Below are 25,804 nucleotides of genomic sequence, written 5' to 3'. Positions count from 1 at the left end.
CCTTCCATTCTCCCTTCCAGATTTTATTATTTTCGCTTGATTTGGCGGATTCAGGTGAAGAGCAATGCGTGCCAGTGTATTCCCACACTCAAATAGGAAACCAGTTATCCAAAGCACTCTCATTTAAGAGTCCAGTGGGCAATTAGTTGTCAAAGGAACTCTTAGATGTAACTCCTCACATCAGCCGCTGAAGTACCATTAAAGCCCTACCAATAAACACGACCGACTGTTTCACCAATGGGCATAAAGAACTAACGAAAGACACAGTCTTATAATCATGCTGACCCCTTCTCAGCCAAACGGGATCAGCATGGGCTAGCCGGGTGGGTAGAGTGCCTGCCTGGCAACCCAAAGGTCGCGGGTTCGAAACCCGCCTCTGCACTTGGATCAAAGTACTGCAAAAACCTTGGGAGGTGCATTATGGCCACAGAAGTCGATGCGCCAACAACTACCAAAAAAAAAAAAAAGAAGACCCCTTCTCTAAGGTGTGAGAGCGACTTTAACTCTTCGTCTAACGTTTTACACTGCAATTCCGTCCAGACTACAGGAGGGAGTTTCCTTTTTGTTTCTATTACTAAGCAGTCCCAGCCAACTTTCCTGAAATCCCCGCCGTCTATTTACAGTATTGCACATATAATTACAGACTTACAGCCACTAATAATTAAGACCTATTCATCATAAGACATTTCAGTTCTGCACTTCATGTACCCGCTCCATTATAAGACATTGAAATTCTGCACTTCATATACCAGCTCCATTGTAAGACATTCAAGTTCTGCTCTTCATGAATCCACTCCATTATAAGGCATTGAACCATCCTTTTCATGTAATGGGAATTTGAAGTCCCTGCCACGAAAAGTATCTAATAAGAAATTGCAATTAATTATACAATCCCAATGTGATGTTCAGTCTTTTTAATAAAAGAAACAGTAATAGTAATATTAATACCATTTCAGTGCAAGGAAGCCACTGGCTTTAGCTGCACTAGCCGAAAAAATAAAATAATAAAATACAAATAGATAAGAAAATATAAATTATTTTCTTCCCTCCTCACATGGCTGACTGTCCCATTGATTATTCAATTTATTCAAACTGTCAGCTTCAACGACAAATGAATGCAACCTGTTGCAGCGATCAACGAATCTCTGGCTAAAAGAAAACTTGCTGCAATCTTGTCTAAACCTCCTCCTCTCTAATTTGAGCCCACGAGTTCCAGAATTCTCTACAACAATGAAAATTCAGACTTCGTCCATTTTACTAACCCCAATAAACCTCAATTAGGTCACCTCTGAGGTGACTGGTTCCCAAGCTCTGCGGCCCACATAATTCGGAGTCTTTCCTCATATGGTTGCCCATTTTCCGATCTCACCATGCAAGTTGCCCGTCTTTTTACTATTTTAAGCCATTCAAAGTATTTTTTCAGATCAGGTCGCAATACTTGAAGACAGTACATGTATTCCAAATGTGGTCTTACAATTGCCTTATACAGCGGACTTATGGCCTGCATATCTCTATAGCAGCGGTCGGCAACCTGAGGCTCTTTGAACATGCAACTGTGGCTCTTTAACTTTTAGCCCACATGAAGCACAAGTTGAAATGGAGTTAGAAGACTTAAAAATCAAGGACATGTGGAGTGCAAGACTATAATGTTTTAAAACTGAAATTGAGAATTTGGAGAGGCAAAAGGCTGCCCTTGCAATTCTACACAAATGGTTAGAGGGCATAAATTGAAATTCAGGGAAGACAGATGTAGAACAGATGTGCGAAAGTTTGCCTTTAGCCAGCGGGTAGTTGGTTGGTGGAACAGACTTCCATTCTTTGTTGTGGAAGTTGATAGTCCAATAAATTTAAGGCTGAGATGGACAGGTATTTGGACCGAACGGAGGGGTGAAATGGGAGCGGTTTTTTTTTTTTTTTGCTGATTCTGCATAAGCTTGCTTTCTTGCATCATATTAGCATTAGCAGGAGCATTTGATGCAAGAGAGCAAGCTTATGCAGCATCGGCCAAAAAAAAAAAAAAACCCACTTCCACTTCACCCCTCTGTTTGTTCAAAATACCTGTCCAGCTGAGCATTAAACTTATTTAGGCTATCAACCTCCACCACAAGGGATGGAAGTCTGTTCCACCAACCAACCGCCAGCTGGCTAAAGGCAAATTTCCGCACGTCTATCCTACATCTGTCTTTCCTCAATTTGAATTTATGCCCTCTCAGGTGATTTATCTGAGCAAGACGAAGAATTCCATCAGCATTGAGCATGCTTAAACCATTCAAGGCTTTATACACCTCTATCAGATCACCTCGCTGGTGCCTAGTCTCCAGACACTGTAATTTGCAAAACTTAAGCCTTTCTTCGTAAGACCACCCCTTTGTTCCATTCACTAATCTTGTTGCCCTTCTCTGTACTCGTTCCAGCAGCTCTACATCCTTCTTGAAATGAGGCCTCCAGACCTGTATACAGGTCTGGAGGCCTCATTTCTTATACAGTACTCATTTCTTATACAGTACTCTAGGTGTGGCCTGACCATTGCCTTATACAATGGAATAATCACCTCCTTATCCCTGCTGGAAAAATTCCTGTATATCATTGACAATACTCCATGAGCTACTCTTGCAGCCCGTCTGCACTGCTCAGAGAACTTCATATCTGCCTGCACAACCACCCCCAAGTCCCTTTCATTCTCTACCACTGTCAGTGTAGTACCACAGAGTTGATACGTTGCTCTGGGGCTGCTGTTTCCCATGTGTAGTACTTTACATTTGTCAATGTTAAACTTCATTTGCCACCTCTCAGCCCATCTGCTCAACCTTTCCAGATCCTATTGCAGCAGCATAGTGTCAGTAGTGTCCTTGACAACCCTGCCAACCTTTGTATCATCTGCAAACTTGGACATTAAGCTTGATATACCATCATCAATATCATTTATAAATACAGAAAACAATAATTTTTTTTTTTTTTTTTTTTTTTTGATTTGGTAGTTGTTGGCGCATCGGCTTCTGTGGCCATATTGCACCTCCCAAGGTTTTTGCAGTACTTTGATCCAAGCCCGAGGCGGGAATCGAACCCGCGACCTTTGGGTTGCCGGGCAGGTACTTTACCCACTCGGCTAGCCTGGTCGGCTGAAAACAATAATGGACCCAACACTGAGCCCTGAGGGACTCCACTAATAACATTAGTCCTCGATGAGCAGAGTCCATTGATTACCACTCTCTGTCTTCTCCCCCTCAACCACCCCTTTATCCTTTATCCATAGCACCCCTTTATCCTTTATCCATAGCACCCCTTTATCCTTTATCCATAGCACCCCTTTATCCTTTATCCATATGCCACTACTACTAATGCTAATGTACTAATACTAATACTAGCATTAGCATTAGCATTAGTAGAGGCATATGATGCAAGAAAGCAAGCTTATTCAGCATCAGCCAAAAAAAAAAAAAAAACACACACACACCACTCCCATTTCACCCCTCCGTTCGTTCGAAATACCTGTCCAGTTGAGCTTTAAATTTGTTTAGGCTATCAACTTCAACAACAAGTGATGGAAGACTACTAATACTAATACTAACATTAATGATGTTCCATATTAATGGTCCAAATATAGATCCCTGGGGATATCCCTTTATGATACACTGCTCCCTCAAAATTAGCATTAGCATTAGTAGAGGCATATGATGCAAGAAAGCAAGCTTATACAGCATCAGTCAAAAAAAAAAAAAAAACTTCCACTTCACCCCTCCGTTGATTCGAAATACCTATCCAGCCGAGCCTTAAATTTATTAACACAGAAAAAAATGTGGTGTAACTCGTATCTTGCGATGAAACGAGACAAAGTTCGCTACAGTTCTTTTCTCTCATGAGTTCCGCTTTAGTCCACAAATAGATTCTAGATGTTATTTCATCTGGATATAATGAAGAATGCCATACCATTCCTACATTCTCAGAGAAAGGGACAGACGGTAGAGACGGTGTTCTCGTGTTGGGAAGAATAATGATCAACGGTTGCACCCCCCTTCTTCAAGTTTATGATAGCTTTAGCGTAACTGAACAAAGGTACCGAGAAAAGTTCCTCGAACCTTATGTGAGATTTTTAGAGGTGCAGCTGGCCCAGCTTTTCTTTTAATGGACGAAAACGCCACCGCACATTATTATTAATAATATTATTATTACTAGCCATATGGTGCAAGGAAGTAGCGAGGCTTATGCTGCACCAGCCAAAAAAAAAAAAAAAAATTCGCGTACCCTGAGAAAGAGAGAGAGAGAGAGAGAGAGAGAGAGAGAGAATCACCAAAAAAAGAGCTCAAGCTAATGGGAGTGCTGTGGCTCAGGATAGAACGGGGGGGGGGGGCAGTTGCCCTCTGAATCACAGCCTTTTAAAATGCACTACTTGCTTGATGTTTGTGGATCAGTCGGGTATGGGACATGATACTGCCGGGGGGGGGAGACTTTGTGTGTACGCGATGCAAGGAGTGTACGGAAATCAGGTGACAACTCAGCGTTGTTATAGGCCTCTATGAGAGCATGAAGGACAGGGTGGATGCCCTCGAAGGATTAAAAGTGAGGGCCCATCAAGCTCTCAGCTGCCCACACCAATGCCAGAGCTTGCACTTGGTCATCACGCAACACAGCGGCAGCCCCCAAGGCAGAATGTGCTGGTCCTAAAGGAACTAGTACTTGTTGGTGCCTCTATTGTCAGGGAAACGGGAAACATGCTTTGTAAAAAGGATAGGTGGAACAGGACCAGGACCAGGACCAGGGTATGTCTGCAAGGGGCAATGGTTGATGACGATGTAGAGCGGATATCATCTTTTAAGAGCACAAAAGGTGATATAGTTGTACACGCTGGCACTAATGATATTAAGAGTAGGAGACCGACGGAATTACTTAACAAGTACAGGTCACTGTTGAAAAAAAGCCGTGAATTAGGGTTGCATTTGAAAGTGTCTGCAATTCTGCCCAGACACGGTAGGAGGGAGTATATGATGAGAGCCCTGTCGATCAATTCGGCCCTGGAAAGATTGTGCAAGGCTCAAGGGGTAGAATTTTTTTCAGCCTGGTCTGTACTTGTTAACAGGAGAGACTGCTTCTACAGGGATGGGATACACTTAAATAGAAAGGGTGCAAGAATGTTTGCTGAAGCTATCGAGGCAGTGTTAGGTGGGTCGGAAAACCGCTAGATTGTGGGGATACAAGGATTAAAAGATTAACAGTAGCCACTGGCAGAGGTGAAAGTGATTCTTGCACTGCTTCTATTGGAATGAGCAGCAGCCTGGAAAATAAGATGCAGGATATTTCAGAGACTGCTGGGAATCATTAGGCACAAGTAAACACATTGGTTGTGTTAGGGTAGCTAAGAAAAAGAACAGGTGCATGTATACTTGAGTGTAAACCAATGCTAGGTGTTTAGTAAATAAATTTGATGAATTTGAGGTATTGCTCAAAACATCAAAGGCAGATATTATTGGGATTTCAGAGACTTGGTGTCACACAGATATAAGGAATGCACAACTGGAATTTGGGGAGTACAATGTCTACAGAAAAAAATGACTATATTAGGTTTACCCGTAAATGATTACATTAAAACGTATTCGTGTCTGTAAATTGCGTTTGTTCTCTGGTCGATTTGCCTGTTTTGCTGGACGAAAAAACCTCAGTTTCTGAGGGAAAAAACATTGCTATCTCCGCCTGAGACCGACTAACTCAGCCAAGGTGTGAAAAAAGCCCACTAAAGTTCCTCGCGTCATCGACAGGATTCGAACCCGGGCCTTTTCCACCCGGTGTGGGGAGGGCAGTTATGTCTACAGAAAGGATAGACGGGATAGGAAGGGAGGAGGGGTTATGCTATTAGTTAAGAAATACATAAAATCCAAGGAAGTGAAGCCAGTCGACATCGCTGGACAGTGCAGTGACGAGTCCGTTTGGTGTGACATAAGCATTGGGATATAAAAATTGAGGGTAGGAGTGTGCTATAGGCCTAATGACTCTGATGAGTATAATAAGGAACTGTACAGGGAAATAGAGTGGGCCAGTAAATCAGAGAGTCTTATAATGGGAGATTTTAATTTCCCAGATATTGACTGGAATTTGGGGGCTGTTCACTCACACACTAGCAAGGCTTTTGTGGATTTATTGGATGATTGTGTTCTACATCAGCATGTTCGGTAGGCAACTAGAGGGAGTAATACTTGATTTGATTATCAGTAGTGATTCTTCATGCATTAAGAATCTGCAGATAGAGGAACAACTAGGTGGCAGTGATCACACTGTGCTGAAGTGGGATTCACTCAAAGAAGTAACTACCATCAGGGATAAAGGGAAAGGTTATTGCTTTCGTAAAGGCGACTACGATGGAGTGAGACAGTATTTAAATTCTATACAGTTGGACCAACTGATGATGTTATCAACAGCAAATTCAAAATGGGGAGCATTCAAAGAACTTATCTTGGAAGCTACTAGGCTTTACATACCAACTAAGAAATATTGTTCAAGGTTTAGGCCTAAGTGGATGTCAGATGAACTAATGAGACATATGGCAGAGAAGAAAAATGCATGGAATACATACAAATTAACACGTGACACAGAAGCCTATGATAGATACAAGTTGATCTGTAACCAAGTTACAAAGGAGGTTAGGCAGGCGAAGGCAGATTACGAGAAGTCTTTGGCAAGGGATGCAAAGAAAAACAGCAGGGAGTTTATTTACGTAACCTCTAGAAGGGAGGGGCTGAATCAGTTTATTCCACTTGATATTGATGGGTCAACTGTTGATGATCTTGCTCAGGTAGCTAACAAACTAAATGAATATTTTGCATCGACAAACCCACATGAGGAGTTATTCAGCGAGGGGAATGCCAGAGGTGTCTTCAACTCTGGCAGTAAGCTAGAGAATCTTGTAATAACTGAGAGTAAAGTGGAGGAGAAATTGTTGAAGATAAACACAAGAAAGGCACCAGGGGTGGATGGCATCTATCCAGTTATATTAACGGAGGCAGCAAAAGAAGTAAGCAAACCCTTAGCCATAATTATGAGAGCTTCCTTGGACTCAGGGGAGGTACCCATGGACTGGAGATGTTCAAATGTGACCCCAATTCACAAAGGAGGATGAAGGGCTGACACAAGTAATTATAACGTGTGAGTTTAACTTCTGTTCCCGGAAAATTAATGGAGGCACTGGTTAAAGAAGCACTTCGGGATCATCTAGACAGGACTTCAGTTATAGCTCGGACACAGCATGGTTTTGTTAAGGGGAAGTCTTGCTTGACCAATTTGATTGGATACTATATGCAGTCACAAAAGAACTGGATGCAGGTAATAACTTTTATATTATATACTTGGATCTTAGAAAGGCTTTTGATACTGTTGCACATGGAAGACTGCTGAACAAATTGGAGCAGTGTGGCATTGGAGGCAAATTGCTGCTGTGGATAAAGGGGTGGCTGAGGGGGAGAAGACAGAGAGTGGTAATCAATGGACACTGCTCATCGTGGATTAATGTTATTAGTGGAGTCCCTCAGGGTTCAGTGTTCGGTCCATCATTGTTTTCTGTATTTATAAATGATATTGATGATGGTATATATCAAGCTTAATGTCCAAGTTTGCAGACGATACGAAGGTTGGCAGGGTTGTCAAGGACACTACTGACACTATGCTGCTGCTGCAACAAGATCTGAAAAGGTTGAGCAGATGGACTGAGCGGTGGCAAATGAAGTTTAACATTGACAAATGTAAAGTACTACATATGGGAAACAGCAACCCCAGAGCAACGTATCAACTCTGTATTACTACACTGACAGTGGTAGAGAATGAAAGGGACCTGGGGGTGGTTGTGCAGGCAGATATGAAGTTCTCTGAGCAGTGCAGACGGGCTGCAAGAGTAGCTCATGGTGCATTTTCAATGATATATAGGAATTTTTCTAGCAGGGATAAGGAGGTGATTATTCCCTTGTATAAGGCAATGGTCAGGCCACACCTAGAGTACTGTATACAGGTCTGGAGGCCTCATTTCAAGAAGGATGTTGATCTGCTGAACGAGTACAGAGAAGGGCAACAAGATTAGTGAATGGGACAAAGGGGTGCTCTTACGAAGGAAGGCTGAAGTTTTGCAAATTACAGTGTCTGGAGACTAGGCACCAGCGAGGTGATCTGATAGAGGTGTGCAAAGCCTTGAATGGTTTCAGCATGCTCAATGCTGATGGAATTCTTCGTCTTTTCTCAGAATAATCACCTGAGAGGGCATAAATTCGAATTGAGGAAAGACAGATGTAGGATAGACGTGCGGAAATTTGCCTTTAGCCAGCGGGTGGTTGGTTAGTGGAATAGACTTCCATCCCTTATCGTGGAAGTTGATATCTTAAATAAGTTTTAGGCTCAGCTGGACAGGTATTCCGAATGAACAGAGGGGTGAAGTGGAAGTGGGTATTTTTTATTTATTTAGTTATTTATTATTATTTTTTTGGCTTATGCTCATAAGCTTGCTTTCTTGCATCAAATGCCTCTACTAATGCTAATGCTAATATCCAGCTCAGAACCCTGGGTGTGCCAAGTCCATACTCACCAGATGTGAGCCCCTAGTAGTGGAGAAATATCTTAATACTGAAGGTATAATCATTGACTGTTGTGGCAAGCACGATCACCAGACTTAAATCCGATTGAACATGTGTGGGACACTTTGGGCATCGCATTGATTCCGAGCCAACTCCTCCGTCACTTGGTGAACTATGGTCTGCTCTGCAAGAAGAATGGAATTTATTGCCAGGAAAATCTTATAGACACTTATGTCGAGTATGGTTCACCGCTGTCAGGCCTGTTTACCCTTTCGTTAGAGGGGATTATACGCCCTACTGATGTCATGTGACCATATTTCCTAGCTTCTTGTATCGACTTCTGTAATGGGACCATATTTTCTAGCTTCTTGTATTGACTTCTGTAATGTGACCTTTTTGGTACTTATTATACAACCCTTATAAATGTACCTTATACCTGTCCGAATTTCTTGCACTCTTCTCATTTCTATGAACATACCAAATTATGTTCTGCTTCATCGCAAGTTGCAATAGTAACATCACGTTTTCTATGTTCTGTTATTTTGTCGAGGAGTATACTACTGTTTCAAAAGTCAGAAAATTATGCTGGTACGGCTTTAAACTGCGGAGGTTTTTAACCACCCTTGTTTATATTATTGCTGTTATTTTCCGAAATAGCCAAGTTAAATAAAAGCCGAGGCAGTACTAATTTGTGCTTAACGACAGGTTAGATGAGAATATTTACTAATCTCTGGTGCCTAATCAACATCAATTTGAGGAATCATATGCTGCTATTGTTTTTCACAGTATTCGACTCTTACTATTGGTCAGCATTTACCAACCATTTTCGTTTGTGTGAATATCGTATCGGTTCGCTTTCTGAAAGAAAAAAGACTAGTGTCCACAAGAAAACCGCGTGCAAGTTTCATCCTTTTGAAAAAGTGACGATGATCAATGTAGATAATGTAAATTAGATAAAATTATAAAATTAGATAACATTGATAATCACTCTCGGAAGCGTACTACATATAAATGTATGGTTGTGTAGTTTCGTTTTCTCGTTAGAAGTTAGCGCTTGTCATTAATTTGCCTGTTATAGCCAAGGTAAGGCATGATAATTTTACCAGGTGTGAATGTTCATTATTATTTTACCGACATACATTGTGTATGTTTTTCCTGACAATTGTTTTTGTAAATACAGTTCACCACATAGTATGCAAACTGTTGCAAACTATTTTCTTTATAATGTAACCAGCTATTTTGCCTTGTGTGACAGGTAATCCCAATAATACGATCTTATCTATATAGTATCGCCACTTTTTGTTACAAGCCGCAGACATTAAAATTTGAAAAAGTTGGCGTGTTTTTTTTTGCCTTGGGCATTGCTGGATTACATTGCTTATTCATTTCATAATATGAAATTTTGTAAATGTGTTTTTGGTCATTAAAAATACCAATTAGTTATAAAAAAATGTTTATTACATATGCTTCATTTTATTTAGAAAAATTTTGGGAACATAAAATGGAAATATGAAACTATTATGATATAATGGTTTCATGTCTCTATAATATAATGCAAATACAAAAATTTATAGTAATATGCCATTCTATGTAACCATTTCTTAGTGATTTTTCTTCGGAATAGTCTTCACATATTCCTTACAGAGTTGAGGAGTAGAGTAGATGCCCTTGAAGGAATTAAAATCAAGTACTCATCAAACTCTGAGCTGCCCAACTCAATGCCAGAGCTCAGTCTTGGGCATCAGGCAACACAGTGGCAATCTTCAAAGCAGAATGTGCTGATCCCACATTAGCTAGTTATTGTTGTTGAACTAGTTGTCAGGGGAAATAAATTGTGCAAAAAGGATAGGTGGAATAGGACCAGGGTATGTCTGCCAGGGGCAAAAGTTGATGTTGAGCAGATATCTTTTAAGGACACAAAAGGTGATATTCTTGTACACGTTGACACTAATGACTTTGAGTAGCAGATCTACTTAACAAATACAGGTCAATGTTGAAAATAAGGCGTGAAGAATTATGCCCACACACAATAGGAGGGAGCATATGATTAGAGCCATGTCAATCAATTCAGCCCTGGAGAGCTTGTGCAAGCCTTGTGGGGTAAAATTTTTCTCAGCTTAGTCTGTATATGTTAACAGCAGAGACTGCTTCTACAGGGATGGGATACATTTAAATAGAAAGGGTAAAGAATATTTGCTGATGCTAGTGAGGCAGTGTTAGGTGGCTTGAAACACTGCTAGGTTTGGGGAGGGGAATTCACAGGTTAATATACTGACAGTAGCTGTGGCAGAGGTGGAAATGATTGTTGCACTGCTTCTATTGGAACGAGCAGCAGCCTGGAAAGCAAGTTGCTGGGGATTTCAAGAACTGCTGGGAGTAAACATGAAACAAATATATACATGGGCTGTGTTAGGATAACTAAGAGTAAGAACAGGTACATGTACACTTGCATGTGCACCAAAGCTAGGATTATAGTAAATAAATTTGATGAATTTGAAGTACTAGTCAAGATACCAAAGGCAGATATTGTTGGGATATCAGAGACATGGTGTCACATAGATATAACAAATGCACAATTGGAATTTGGGAAGTACAATGTTTACAGAAAGGATAGATAGACAGGAAGCAAGGAGGGATTATGCTGTTAGTTAAGAAATACACAAAATCTAAGGCAGTGCATCCAGTTGACATTGCTGAACAGTGCAATGTTTTATTCAGTTTGGTATGACAGGCACTGGGAAAGCAAAAATGAGGGTAGGAGTGTGTTATAGGCTTAATGATTCTGATAAGTACAATGAATAACTATACCGAGAAATAGAGTGGGCCAGTAAACCAGAATGTCTTATAATGGTGGATTTTAACTTTCCAGACTTTAGCATTAGCAGAGGCATATGATGCAAGAAAGCAAACTTATACAGCATCAGCCAAAAAAAAAAAAAAAACTTCCTGTTTCACCTATCCATTTACTCGAAAAGTTTGTCCACTTCTTCCTTGAATTTATCCAAGCTATCAACTTCCTTGGCAGATGGAAGGTTGTACCAGCAATCAACTACCCCACTGGCTAAAGGCAAGTTTCTGCACATCTATTTTACAACTGTCTTTCCTCAGTTTGAGTTTATGCCCCCTCCAGTTTGTAATCTGAGCAAGAGGAAGAATCCCATCAGCATCGAGCCTGCTCAAACCATTCAAGGCCTTATACACCTCAATCAGAAAATATCGCAGGTTTCTAGTCTCTAGATGCTGCAATTTGAAAAACCTAAGCCTTTCTTTGTAAGAGCATCCATTTGTTCCCCTCAACAGTCTTGTTGCCCTTCTCTTTACTCTATCAACTCTACATCCTTCCTAAAATGAGGCCTCCAGACCTGTATGCAGTAATTAAGGTGTGGCCTGACCATTGCCTTATACAAGGGGATAATCACCTCCTTATCCCTGCTATCAAAATTCCTGTATGCCATTGACAAGACCCCATGACATGCTCAATTCACTGGAACTAATGGGTTGGTCACTTGCACACTAGCAAGACTTTTTTGGATTTATTGGATGATTATTTTCTACAGCAACATGTTTTGAGAGGAAACCACAGGGAGTAATACTCTTGATCTGATTATCAGCAGTGATTATTCATGCATGAAGAATCTGCAGATAAAAGAACCACTAGGTGACAGTGATCACCCTGTACTGATGTGGGATTTACTTAAAGGTGTCACTACCTCTTGACGTCTTAAAGACTCTTGACAGAGAAGAAAAATGCATGGGATGCATATAAATTATCAAGTGACTCAGAAGCCTATGGCAGATATAAGCTAGTCTGTAATCAGGTCACAAAGGAGGTTAGGCAGGCGAAGGCAGATTACGAGAAATCTTTGGCAAAAGATGCTAAGAAAAACAGCAAGGATTTCTTTACTTATATAAACTGTAAAAGGAAAGGGATGAGTCTGATTGGTCCACTTGATATCGATGGTTCGACTGTTGATGATCCTGCTCAGATAGCAAACAAACTGAATGAGTATTTTGCATCTACATTCACAGATCAGGAGTTGTTTGAAAATGGCAGAAGATTATCAAATTGTAGTAGGGTGCTTAATGATTTTGTAATAACTGACAGCAAAGTGGAGGAGAAATTGTTGAAATTAAACATAAAGGATGGGATTTATCCAGTTATATTAAAGGAGGCAGCAAAGCAACTAAGCAAACCCTTAGCCATAATTATGAGAGCATCCTTGGACTCAGGGGAGGTCCCCACAGACTGGAGATTATTATTATTATTATTATTATTAGCCATATGGTGCCAGGAAGCCTGAGGCTTATGCTGTACCAGCCAAAAAAAATTCCTAAATTACCCTGAAAGAGAGAGAGAGAAGTAGAAAGGAATCACCAAGAAAGAGAAGGATGATATCCAGCTCAGGACCCTGGGTTTGCCAAACCCATACTCACCAGACGTGAGCCCCTGGGGTTTGTGCAAATGTATCCCCAATTCACAAAGGGGGACCGAAGGGGTGACACGAGTAATTACAGACCAGTTAGTTTAACTTCTGTTCCAGGTAAAATAATGGAGTCACTGGTTATAGATGCATTGCAGGATCATCTAGACAAGACTGCAGCAATAATTCAGATACAGCATGGGTTTGTTGAGGGAAAGCCTTGTCTGACAAACTTGATAGGATATTATGATGTGCTTACAAAGGAACTGGATGGAAAAAATAATTTTGATATCATATATTTGGATTTCAGGAAAGCTTTTGACACTGTTACGCATGGAAGACTATTGTACAAATTGGAGCAGAATGGTATTAAGGATAAGTTGCTACAATGGATAAAAGGATGGTTGAATGGGAGAAGACAGAGGGTGGTAATTAATGGGTGCTGCTTTTCGTGGACTAATGTTATTAGTGGAGTCCCACAGGGTTCGGTGTTGGGTCCTCTGTTGTTTTGTATATTTATCAATGATATTGATGAAGGTATATCAGGCTTAGTGTCAAAGTTTGCAGATGATACAAAGGTTGCCAGGGTTGTTAATGACAGGGGAACTCAGGGGAATGCCAGAGGTGTATTCAACTCTAGCAGTAAGCTAGAGAATCTTGTAATAACTGAGACTAAAGTGGAGTAGAAATTGTTGAAGATAAACACAAGAAAGGCACCCGGGGTGGATGGGATCTATCCAGTTATATTAAAGGAGGCAGCAGAGGAAGTAAGCAAACTCTTAGCCATAATTATGAGAGCTTCCTTGGACTCAGGGGAGGTACCCACAGACTGGAGATGTGCAAATGTGACCCCAATTCACAAAGGAAGATCAAAGCCTGACACAGTAATTATAGACCTGTGAGTTTAACTTCTGTTCCAGGAAAATTAATGGAGGCACTGGTTAAAGAAGCACTGCAGGATCATTTAGACAAGACTTCAGTTATAGCTCGGACACAGCATGGTTTTGTTAGGGGGAAGTCTTGCCTGACCAATTTGATTGGATACTATGATGCAGTCACAAAGGAACTGGATGCAGGGAATAACTTTGATATTATATACTTGGATATAATATCAAAGGCAATGGTCAGGCCACACCTAGAGTACTGTATACAGGTCTGGAGGCCTCATTTCAAGAAGGATCTGCTGGAACGAGTACAGAGAAGGGCAACAAGATTAGTGAATGGAACAGAGGGGTGCTCTTACGAAGAAAGGCTTAAGTTTTGCAAATTACAGTGTCTGGAGACTAGGCACCAGCGAGGTGATCTGATAGAGGTGTATAAAGCCTTGAATGGTTTGAGCATGCTCAATGCTGATGGGATTCTTCCTCTCGCTTAGAATAATCACCTGAGAGGGCCTAAATTCAAATTGAGGAAAGACAGATGTAGGATAGATGTGCGGAAATTTGCCTTTAGCCAGCGGGTGGTTGGTTGGTGGAACAGACTTCCATCCCTTGTCGTGGAAGTTGATAGCCTAAATACGTTTAAGGCTCAGCTGGACAGGTATTTCGAACGAACAGAGGGGTGAAGTGGAAGTGCTTTTTTTTTTTTTTTTTTTGGCTGATGCTGCATAAGCTTGCTTTCTTGCATCAAATGCCTCTACTAATGCTAATGACAGTAATGGCAGTGTGCTACTGCAACAGGATCTAGATAATTTGGGCAAATGGGCTAAGAAGTGGCAACTGAAGTTTATATCGGTAGAAGTAACCCCAGAGAAAAGCCAACTGTGTGTACTACACTTAAGTTGGTAGAAAATGAAAAAGACCTGGGAGTAATTGTGCAGTCAGATATGAAGTTTTTTGAGCAATGCAGACAGGCTGCCATGGCAGGTCAATGGGTTTTGTCAATGATATATAGGAAATTTGCTAGCAGCAAAAAAGAGGTGATTGTCCCTCTGTATAAGGCAATGGTCAGGCCACGCCTTGAGTACTGTGTACAGATCTGGAGGCCTCATTTTAGGAAGGATGTAGATTTGCATGAGCGTGTACAGAGAAGGGCAACAAGATTGGTGAGGGGAATGAAGGGATCCTCTTACCAGGAGAGGCTTAAGTTCTGCAAATTGCAGTGGCTGGAGACTAGGCACCTGCACTGTGATCTGATTGAAGTGTATAAGGCCTTGAATGTGTTGAGCACGCTGAATTCTGATGGGATCCTTCCACTTGTTCAGATTACGAACCTAAGGGGGCAAATTAAGAAAAGACAGATGTAGAATAGATGTGCGGAAATTTGCCTTTAGCCAGCGGGTGGTTAATTGCTGGAACAAACTTCCATCTGTCGTTGTGGAAGTTGATAGGTAAAATAAATTTATGGAGGAACTGGACAAGCATTTGGAGGGAATGGTGTGATTTTTTTTTTTTTTGGCCGATGCTGCATAAGCTCATACACTTGCTTTCTTGCATCACATGCCACTACTACTACTACTACTACTGCCACCATCAGGTTAAAGGGAAAGGTTTTTGCTTTTGTAAAGGTGACTGCAGTGGTCCCAGATAGTTTTTAAATTCGATACAAACGGCACAACTGATGACATTGCCAACAGCAAATTCTAAATGCATGGGATGTATTCAGTGAAATTATCTTGGAAGCTACTAGGCTTTTCATACCAACCAAGAAATACTGTTAAAGGTTTAGGCGTAAATGGATGGCAGTCATGGCAGAGAATCAAAATGCATGGGATGCTTATAAATTATCAGGCAACATTGAAGCCTGTGGTAGATATAAGATAGATTGTAATCAAGTCAAAAAGGAGGTTACGCAAGTGAAGGAAGATTATGAGACATTTTTCACAAAGGATGCAAAGAAAAACAGCAAAGACTTCTTTACTTATGTAAACTCCAGCAGGAAGGGGATGAATCAGATTGGTCCACTTAATATCGATAGTGCAAGTGTTGATGATCCTACTCAGATATATGACAAACAGAATGAGTATTTTGCCACTACATTCACATATGGGAAATTCTGTAGGGAAGTGGATGACAAAAGCTGTTTAACTCTAAGAGGGGGCTAAGTGATTTTGTAATAACTGAGAGCAAAGTGGAGGAGAATTTGTTGAAGTGAAACATGAGAAAGACACATGGGGTGGATGGGATCTATCCAGTTGTATTGAAGGCAGTTGCAAATGTGGGATCTATCCAGTTGCTTTCTTGCATCATATGCCTCCAAAAATGCTAATAGCAATCTATCTGTGCTTGGATTGCTATCAGAAATAGCACTTGCTAATTAAGACCTATTTCATTAATGGAAAAAAATCACGTGCTATATGTGATATTAGCTGGAATACTATACAGTGGTCCAATAATGACTCATCTGATTGTCAACCCCTCACCCCTCATTTTGTAGAAATGTGAAATATGGTGAACTTTGGATTTTTTTTCCTTCTGTTGAAACATTAATTTTACTCTCATCATATACATTAGAATAATACTCTGTCCTTTCTCTTTTTAACACCATAGAACACAGTGGTATAACCATAATATCATAAGTTATAACCACTATATTTCTTTATATTGTCAAGTTTGGCAACGTAGATGCTTTACACAAATTCTTTCTGCCATTAGTAAATTTAATGTTTCATTAATATTGTTCAAGGTTTAGGCCTAAATGGATGTCAGATGAACTAATGAGAAATATGGCAGAGAAGAAAAATGCATGGGATACATACATATTAGTACGTAACACAGAAGCCTATGATAGATACAAGTTGATCTGTAACCAAGTTACAAAGGAGGTTAGGCAGATTACGAGAAATCTTTGGCAAGGGATGCAAAGAAAAACAGCAAAGAGTTCTTTACTTATGTAAACTCTAGAAGGAAGGGGATGAATCAGATTGGTCCACTTGATATTGATGGGTCAACTGTTGATGATCCTGCTCAGGTAGCTAACAAATTAAATTAATATTTTGCATCGACATTCACACATGAGGAGTTATTCAGCGAGGGGAATGCCAGAGATGTATTCAACTGTGGCAGTAAGCTAGAGAATCTTGTAATAACTGAGTGTAAAGTGGAGAAGAAATTGTTGAAGATAAAAACAAGAAAGGCACTTGGGGTGGATGGGATCTATCCAGTTATATTAAAGGAGGCAGCAAAGGAAGTAAGCAAACCCTTAGTCATAATTATGAGAGCTTCCTTGGACTCAGGGGAGATACCCACAGACTGGAGATGTGCAAATGTGACCCCAATTCACAAAGGAGGATCAAAGGCTGACCCAAGTAATTATAGACCTGTGAGTTTAACTTCTGTTCCAGGAAAATTAATGGAGGCACTGGTTAAAGAACCGCTGCAGGATCATCTAGACAAGACTTCAGTTATAACTCGGACACAGCATGGTTTTGTTAAGGGGAAGTCTTGCCTGACCAATTTGATTGGATACTATGATGCTAGTCATATTGGATACTAGTCACAAAAGAACTGAATGCAGGGAATAACTTTGATATTATATACTTGGATCTTAGAAAGGCTTTTGATACTGTTGCACATGGAAGACTGCTGCACAAATTGGAGCAGTGTGGCATTGGAGGCAAATTGCTGCTATGGATAAAGGGGTGGTTGAGGGGGAGAAGACAGAGAGTGGTATTCAATGGACACTGCTCATCGTGGACTAATGTTATTAGTGGAGTCCCTCAGGGTTCAGTATTGGGTCCATTATTGTTTTCTGTATTTATAAATGATATTGATGATGGTATATCAAGCTTAATGTCCAAGTTTGCAGACGATACGAAGGTAGGCAGGGTTGTCAAGGACACTACTGACGCTATGCTGCTGCAACAGGATCTGGAAAGGTTGAACAGATGGGCTGAGAGGTGGCAAATGAAGTTTAACATTGACAAATGTAAAGTACTACAAATGGGAAACAGCAACCCCAGAGCAATGTATCGACTCTGTGGTACTACACTGACAGTGGTAGAGAATAGGGCTTGCAAACCGGTTTTATAAACTGGTTAAACCCGGTTTTCATATTGAGTTGTTAAAACCGAAACCGAGCTTTTAAAACCGGATTCGAATATTTTTTTAGTTAGCACTCGAATATAGTTTTTTGTTACGCACATTTTCTTTTGTTTGTTCGTTTGTCTGGATCGTTCAACTGCTTTATGTTTTAAACATGTTTTTTATTTTATTTTATTTTATGTTTAAGTACGAATCTCATGGGCAAGTGGCCTAAATCTAGGAGGGGTACCTTTTATCTTCTCACCTGTATCATGGCACGATGCAGGTGTACTCATTTACGACTGAGTGAGTCGGAGCGATAGCGTAAAAGAAAATGCTCAACATTTCTCCGTTCCATCTATCTTGTTCGCCAGGCAAGTTATGGAACGCGCCTTATTGATGGTTACCTACTAGAAACAGATTTGCTGAATATTGCATCAAATTTCGATCGTAGAAAGTTTTTTGCTTCTTTATTCCAATTAAATTTGCGATCAAATGTTCTACAAAAAGCAGCTTCACCAAATTTAGCTTTTATGTAATTTTGAAAATACAATAGATTTAATTGGGGAAAAAAAATTGCGAGTAAATAATAAAAAATTTCTTTCGTGAAAATTTTGAAACTTGCCTCGTTTAGACTCTTCATTCAGTGCTTGCGGGAATGACGCATAGTATTGTGCCTTTGTTATCTTCAATATTTTTATTTAAAATTGTCGGTGATATAAATTCCTACTAATTAATATTTATTACTCTTAATATGTCTAAGATGAAATCAAATGTATGGAATTATTTTGCTCAAAATGTCAGAAGATAATGAAGTCGTCTAGAGGATCTACATCATCGTTGATGTTGCATTTAAAGAAAATGCATCAGATTAACATTAAACAAGATAACAGTGAACCTCCGTAAGAACATTAGAAAATTTTTCTAATGTTCGTAAGAACATTAGAAAACTTTATCGTTAAAAAATATATGGAAGAAGTGATTTCAGAATTAGCTGCTTTAGATGGATTTTCTTTTAATTCAATTGCCAAGAGTGAGTTTATACAATCAAGCCTTCACCTTCAAGGAAATAAATACGATAAATTACCACCAGCCTCAGTGAATGGAATTAAAAATATGGTTCTGAATTATTATAAAAGTAAGAAAGAAGAACTCATTCAGCATTTCAAAAATTCATTGGTTTTGGGTGCACGGTATTCATTGACTCTAGACGAATATACGTCTATACAAAATAAAAGGTATATGAATATAAATGTGCATTCAAAAGACAATCATTGGTCCTTAGGTCTTATTGAGATTAATGGTTCACTTGATAGCAGACGAAATGAGCAAATTGTGAATGGACACTTGAAGGAATTTGGTTAGAACTTGGATGAGGATATTGTTGCCTGCACCACCGATGGAGCAGCAATGATGATTAAGTTTGGCAAGTAAATTACGCCTAATAATCAACAATCTATAGCTCATTGTATACATCTGTCAGTTATAGATGTACTTTATGAAAAAGCAATCAATTATTGCTTTTTCATAAAGATTATGGTGCCACAGTCTCTGAGTCTCCCAAAGACAATGAAGAAAATGAAAGTAATGAAGAAAGTAGTGATGATGAAGAAGTTGAAGAAAGACAGCAAGGCATGCTTTATCAAACCGACTTTACCGATGAGCTCATTTATTTCTTCAATCCAATGGCCAATATTGCACCAACTATTAACAAAGTCAGAAAAATTTGCAAGCTTTTTCGAAAATCGCCTACCAAAAATGACATATTACAAAATTTTGTTAAAGCAAAATTTAATAAGAAAGAATATAAACTTATATTAGATTGCAAGACTAGATGGGATAGCACATTCTATATGATTGAGAGATTTTTGAAATTGAAAAATTGCATTCCAAATGCTCTGTGCAATACTGTCAACTGAAGCCGTGTCTGACAATGACTGGAAAACACTTGAATTGCATTGCTGAAACTTTGCGACCAGTTGAAATGATTCTGAAGGCTATAACCTCAGAAGATACAGACTTACTTAAAGCAGAGTCTTCAATAGAATTTTTGCTTGCTAAGCTTGATACAGCAGAAAACCCATTGGCTTTAAAGTTTCACCAAAGCCTTTTGCAGCGTTACAATGCAAGACGAAATTGCCCAACTGTGGCTTTGCTGAGCTATCTACACAACCCCAAAAAGTTTAGGAAAGAAGATTCAGGTTCCAGAACTTTTGATTTTCCAAGTAAGCAAGTTTGGAAAAAGCACGCTGAAGAGATTTAGCAAAGATTATTTGCAAAACATTCCGAAGGAGTATTAGCTTTGAATGAAGAAACTGAAAATAAACGAACTGTTCTTTTAGAGGAAAACAAAGACTCGTCTAGTTCCGATGTTGGAGATACACTCATGCGAGAGTATGATAGTGTAATAAAGAGATTAACTGAAGAGCTTTCAAAATATCCGAGTGAATTGGAAATCAGCAAAGGATTTAAAATTTTGGAGGCAACTAGCAGTAGAAGTGAAAAGCTGGAGAAAGTTTATAGAGCACTGCTGACCATTAAACCAACAAGTGTCCAATCTGAGAGAATGTTTTCGATCACTGGTCTCTTTAACACAAAAATAAGGTCAAGTCTATTAGGAAAATGCTTAATATACTGTGTTTTTTTTAAGGATCATATTCAGAAAAAAGCTGAGCAATAAATAGTAAAGTATTTATTTTTAAATACTTTACTATTTGTAAAGTATTTTACAAATACTTTAAGCTGTTTTTTTTCCACATTATTTTTATTTATTTATTTATTATTATTATAGGGCTTATTATTTTTTTGTTTACTATACGAGAATATAGTTTTTATTCAAAGGATTTGACTACAATTTGTAATTTTGTATAATCTCAAGCCGGTTACTTTTTTGGAGCAGTTTAATTTTTTTATTTTTTTTTACTATAAGAGGTGATAGACTTTGTTTAAAAGATTTGATTACGATTTGTACAATCTACCCAAGATAAAATAAATACCTGTGTTATAGCTTTTACTTATTTTCCCTAAGTCTGAGAAAATCGGTTTTAAAACCGGTTTTAAGAGTAAACTTCGGTTAAACTCGGTTTTGAAATTTCTCGGTTTTATGCAAGCCCTAGTAGAGAATGAAAGGGACCTGGGGGTGGTTGTGCAGGCAGATATGAAGTTTTCTGAGCAGTGCAGACTGGCTGCAAGAGTAGCTCATGGTGTATTGTCAATGATATATAGGAATTTTTCTAGCAGGGATAAGGAGGTGATTATTCCCTTGTATAAGGCAATGGTCAGGCCACACCTAGAGTACTGTATACAGGTCTGGAGGCCTCATTTCAAGAAGGATGTAGAGATGCTGGAACAAATACAGAGAAGGGCAACAAGATTGGTGAATGGAACAAAGGAGTGCTCTTACGAAGAAAGGCTTAAGTTTTGCAAATTACAGTGTCTGGAGACTAGGCACCAGCAAGGTGATCTGATAGAGGTGAATAAAGCCTTGAATGGTTTCAGCATGCTCAGTGCTGATGGGATTCTTCTTCTTGCTCAGAATAATCACCTGAGAGGGCATAAATTCAAAATGAAGAAAGACAGATGTAGGATAGACGTGCGGAAATTTGCGTTTAGCCAGCGGGTGGTTGGTTGGTGGAACAGACTTCCATCCCTTGTCGTGGAAGTTGATAGCCTAAACAAGTTTAAGGCTCAGCTGGACAGGTATTTCGAACGAACAGAGGGGTGAAGTGGAAGTGATTATTTTTTATTTATTTATTTATTTATTTATTTTTTTTTTTTTGGCTAATGCTGCATAAGCTTGCTTTCTTGCATCAAATGCCTCTACTAATGCTAATGCTAAGTTTTGAAACAATAATCCGACCAAGGAAAAGAAACTCACAGATCATCCCATTTTGCATTCTTGTAATGCTAAATAATACAAGGTTGGGAATAGCCATGAGATAAAAGCTCCATTGGAGAAGAGACAATCACCAAGTTGCGATCTGAGGTGCCTAAAGGACCTCCCACTTTGACCATGTACTTGGAAGGGTTGTTTGTGAGTAAAAGATCAAGCGTGTGGGTTGTATGATTGGGATTATCCGGTATTCTTGTAGGTAAATGACCAATCTGTGCAAGGTCATTAGTAATTGCAAAAGCTTCAGCATCTCGACCAGCTGGGTCGGTGTGACTAGAAAACGGAAGCCAACTGGGGTTGAGAACATTAAAATCACAAAGGAAAATTACCTCACTGTTAGGAAAGTTGGACTCGAGGAAGTCAAGTTGCAAAGAGAGGAAGTTGAAGATCTCCAAGTGATTTAGTGGAGTTGGGAGAATGGTAGAGACAACAGTTGAATTTGATCCAGTGCGGTAGAGAGATTTTAAGCTAGGGAAGATCGAAAAGAGATTCCAAATGACCAAGTCTCTGACAGGGAATATTGGAATGGACATATGCACCAGTACCACCTTTGAGGCGAAAAGAATCATACAGCAAATAATTTGGGCAACCGAGATGAGCAGTAGTTGAATCAACCGATAACTGAGATTCTATTAGAAAAAGTACATGAGGTTTGGCAGACTGCAAGTGGAAATGGACATCGTTGAGATTAGAATTGAGACCACGTATATTTGTGAAATGAATCAGGAAGTGTTTGGGAGGTTTAGATCTTTTCGCATATAAGCTTACTCTATTAGTTTGACAATTCATGGTGTATTTGATAGTAAGAAAAAGTGGGTGGTTGGGACATGCTGTATGAAGTAATGAAATTTTTGGATAATGTGTTCACATGGTAAAAATTAGGGCTTGCATAAAACCGAGAAATTTCAAAACCGAGTTTAACCGAAGTTTACTCTTAAAACCGGTTTTAAAACCAATTATCTCAGACTTAGGGAAAATAATTAAAAGCTTATAACACAGGTATTTATTTTATCAATAGTTGATATTGATGGGTCAACTGTTGAAGATCCTGCTCAGGTAGCTAACAAACTAAATGAATATTTTGCATCGACAGTCACACATGAGGAGTTATTCAGCGAGGGGAATGCCAGAGGTGTATTCAACTCTAGCAGTAAGCTACAGAATCTTGAAATAACTGGGAGTAAAGTGGAGGAGAAATTGTTGAAGATAAACACAAGAAAGGCACCCGGGGTGGATGGGATCTATCCAGTTATATTAAAGGAGGCAGCAAAAGAAGTAAGCAAGCAAATTATGAGAGCTTCCTTGGACTCAGGGGAGGTACCCATAGACTGGAAATGTGCAAATGTGACCCCAATTCACAAAGGAGGATCAAAGGCTGACACAAGTAATTATAGACCTGTGAGCTTAACTTCTGTTCCAGGAAAATTAATGGAGGCACTGGTTAAAGAAGCACTACAGGATCATTTAGACAAGACTTCAGTTATAGCTCGGACACAGCATGGTTTTGTTAAGGGGAAGTCTTGCCTGACCAATTTGATTGGATACTATGATGCAGTCACAAAAGAACTGGATGCAGGGAATAGCTTTGATATTATATACTTGGATCTTAGAAAGGCTTTTGATACTGTTGCACATGGAAGACTGCTACACAAATTGGAGCAGTGTGACATTGGAGGCAAATTGCTGCTATGGATAAAGGGGTGGTTGAGGGGGAGAAGACAGAGAGTGGTAATCAATGGACACTGCTCATCGTGGACTAATGTTATTAGTGGAGTCCCTCAGGGCTCAGTGTTGGGTCCATTATTGTTTTCTGTATTTATAAATGATATTGATGATGGTATATCAAGCTTAATGTCCAAGTTTGCAGATGATACAAAGGTTGGCAGGGTTGTGAAGGATACTACTGACACTATGCTGCTGCAACAGAATCTGGAAAGGTTGAGCAGATGGGCTGAGAGGTGGCAAATGAAGTTTAACATTGACAAATGTAAAGTACTGCACATGGGAAACAGCAACCCCAGAGCAACGTATCAACTCTGTGGTACTACACTGACAGTGGTAGAGAATGAAAGGGACTTGGGGGTGGTTGTGCAGGCAGATATGAAGTTCTCTGAGCAGTGCAGACGGGCTGCAAGAGTAGCTCATGGTGTATTGTCAATGATATATAGGAATTTTTCTAGCAGGGATAAGGAGGTGATTATTCCCTTGTATAAGGCAATGGTCAGGCCACACCTAGAGTACTGTATATAGGTCTGGAGGCCTCATTTCAAGAAGGATGTAGAGCTGCTGGAACGAGTACAGAGAAGGGCAACAAGATTAGTGAATGGAACAGAGGGGTGCTCTTACGAAGAAAGGCTTAAGTTTTGCAAATTACAGTGTCTGGAGACTAGGCACCAGCGAGGTGATCTGATAGAGGTGTATAAAGCCTTGAATTGTTTGAGCATGCTCAATGCTGATGGGATTCTTCCTCTAGCTCAGAATAATCACCTGAGAGGGCATAAATTCAAATTGAGGAAAGACAGATGTAGGATAGACGTGCAGAAATTTGCCTTTAGCCAGCGGGTGGTTGGTTGGTGGAACAGACTTCCATCCTTTGTCGTGGAGGTTGATAGCCTAAATAAGTTTAAGGCTCAGCTGGACAGGTATTTTGAACGAACAGAGGGGTGAAGTGGAAGTGGGTTTTTTTCTTTTTTTTTTTGGCTGATGCTGCATAAGCTTGCTTTCTTGCATCAAATGCCTCTACTAATGCTAATGCTAATGCTATAAACTTTCTCCAGCTTTTCACTTCTACTGCTAGTTGCCTCCAAAAGTTTAAATTCTTTGTTAATTTCCAATTCACTCGGATATTTTGAAGGCTCTTTAGTTAATCTCTTTATTACACTATCATACTCTCGCATGAGTGTATCTCCAACATTGGAACTAGACCAGTCTTTGTTTTCTTCTAAAAGAACAGTTCGTTTATTTTAAGTTTCTTCATTCAACGTTAAGTCTCCTTCGGAATGTTTTGCAAATAATCTCTGATAAATCTCTTCAGCGTGCTTTTTCAAAACTTGCTTACTTGGAAAATCAAAAGTTCTTGAACCTGAATCTTCTTTCCTAAACTTTTTGGGCTTGTGTAGATAGCTCAGCAAAGCCACAGTTTTGCAATTTCGTCTTGCTTTGTAACGCTGCAAAAGGCTTTGTTGAAACTTTAAAGCAAATGGGTTTTCTGCTGTATCAAGCTTAGCAAGCAAAAATTCTATTGAAGACTGCTTTAAGTAAGTCTGTATCTTCTGAGGTTATGGCCTTCAGAATCATTTCAACTGGTCGCAAAGTTGCACATAGCAATTCTACTGTTTTCCAGTCATCGTCAGACACAGCTTCAGTTGACAGTACTGCACATAGAGCATTTGGAATGCAATTTTTCAATTTCAAAAATCTCTCAATCATATAGAATGTGCTATCCCATCTAGTCTTGCAATCTAATATAAGTTTATATTCTTTCCCATTATACTTTGCTTTAACAAAATTTTGTAATATGTCATTTTTGGTAGGCGATTTTCAAAAAAGCTTGCAAATTTTTCTGACTTTGTTAATAGTTTGTGCAATATTGGCCATTGGATTGAAGAAATAAATGAGCTCATCGGTAAAGTCGGTTTGATAAAGCATGCCTTGCTGTCTTTCTTCAACTTATTCATCATCACTACTTTCTTCATTATTTTCATTTTCTTCATTGTCTTTGGGAGACTCAGACTGTGGCACCATAATTGATTGCTTTTTCATAAAGTACATCTATAACTGACAGATGTATACAATGGGCTATACATTGTTGATGATTAGGTGTAATTTGCTTGCTAAACTTAATCATCATTGCTGCTCCATCGGTGTGCAGGCAACAATATCCTCATCCAAGTTCAAACCAAATTCCTTTAAGTTCCCCTTCACAATTTGCTCAGTTCGTCTGCTATCAAGCGAACCATTAATCTCAATAAGACCTAACAACCAATG

The 25,804-nt window shown here is 39.5% G+C and overlaps 1 protein-coding gene across 1 annotated transcript in view; it reads left to right on the top strand.

Annotated features, from left to right (window-relative positions):
* Window positions 1-9,517: 9,517 nt before the first annotated feature.
* The window catches only part of LOC150080055 (uncharacterized), a 390,832-nt gene continuing 374,545 nt past the window's right edge, over window positions 9,518-25,804 (top strand). The window contains exon 1 of the mRNA XM_090381645.1: window positions 9,518-9,626. The gene's annotated coding sequence lies outside the window, so the exon portion shown is untranslated. The remainder of the gene's footprint in view (window positions 9,627-25,804) is intronic.

This window comes from Mastigoproctus giganteus, chromosome 9, assembly GCF_048544385.1.
Source record: "Mastigoproctus giganteus isolate SK-2022 chromosome 9, ASM4854438v1, whole genome shotgun sequence".
Taxonomy (NCBI): domain Eukaryota; kingdom Metazoa; phylum Arthropoda; class Arachnida; order Uropygi; family Thelyphonidae; genus Mastigoproctus; species Mastigoproctus giganteus.
The sequence above is the reverse complement of the archived record's forward strand: the minus strand, read 5'-3'. Positions and strand labels throughout refer to the sequence as shown.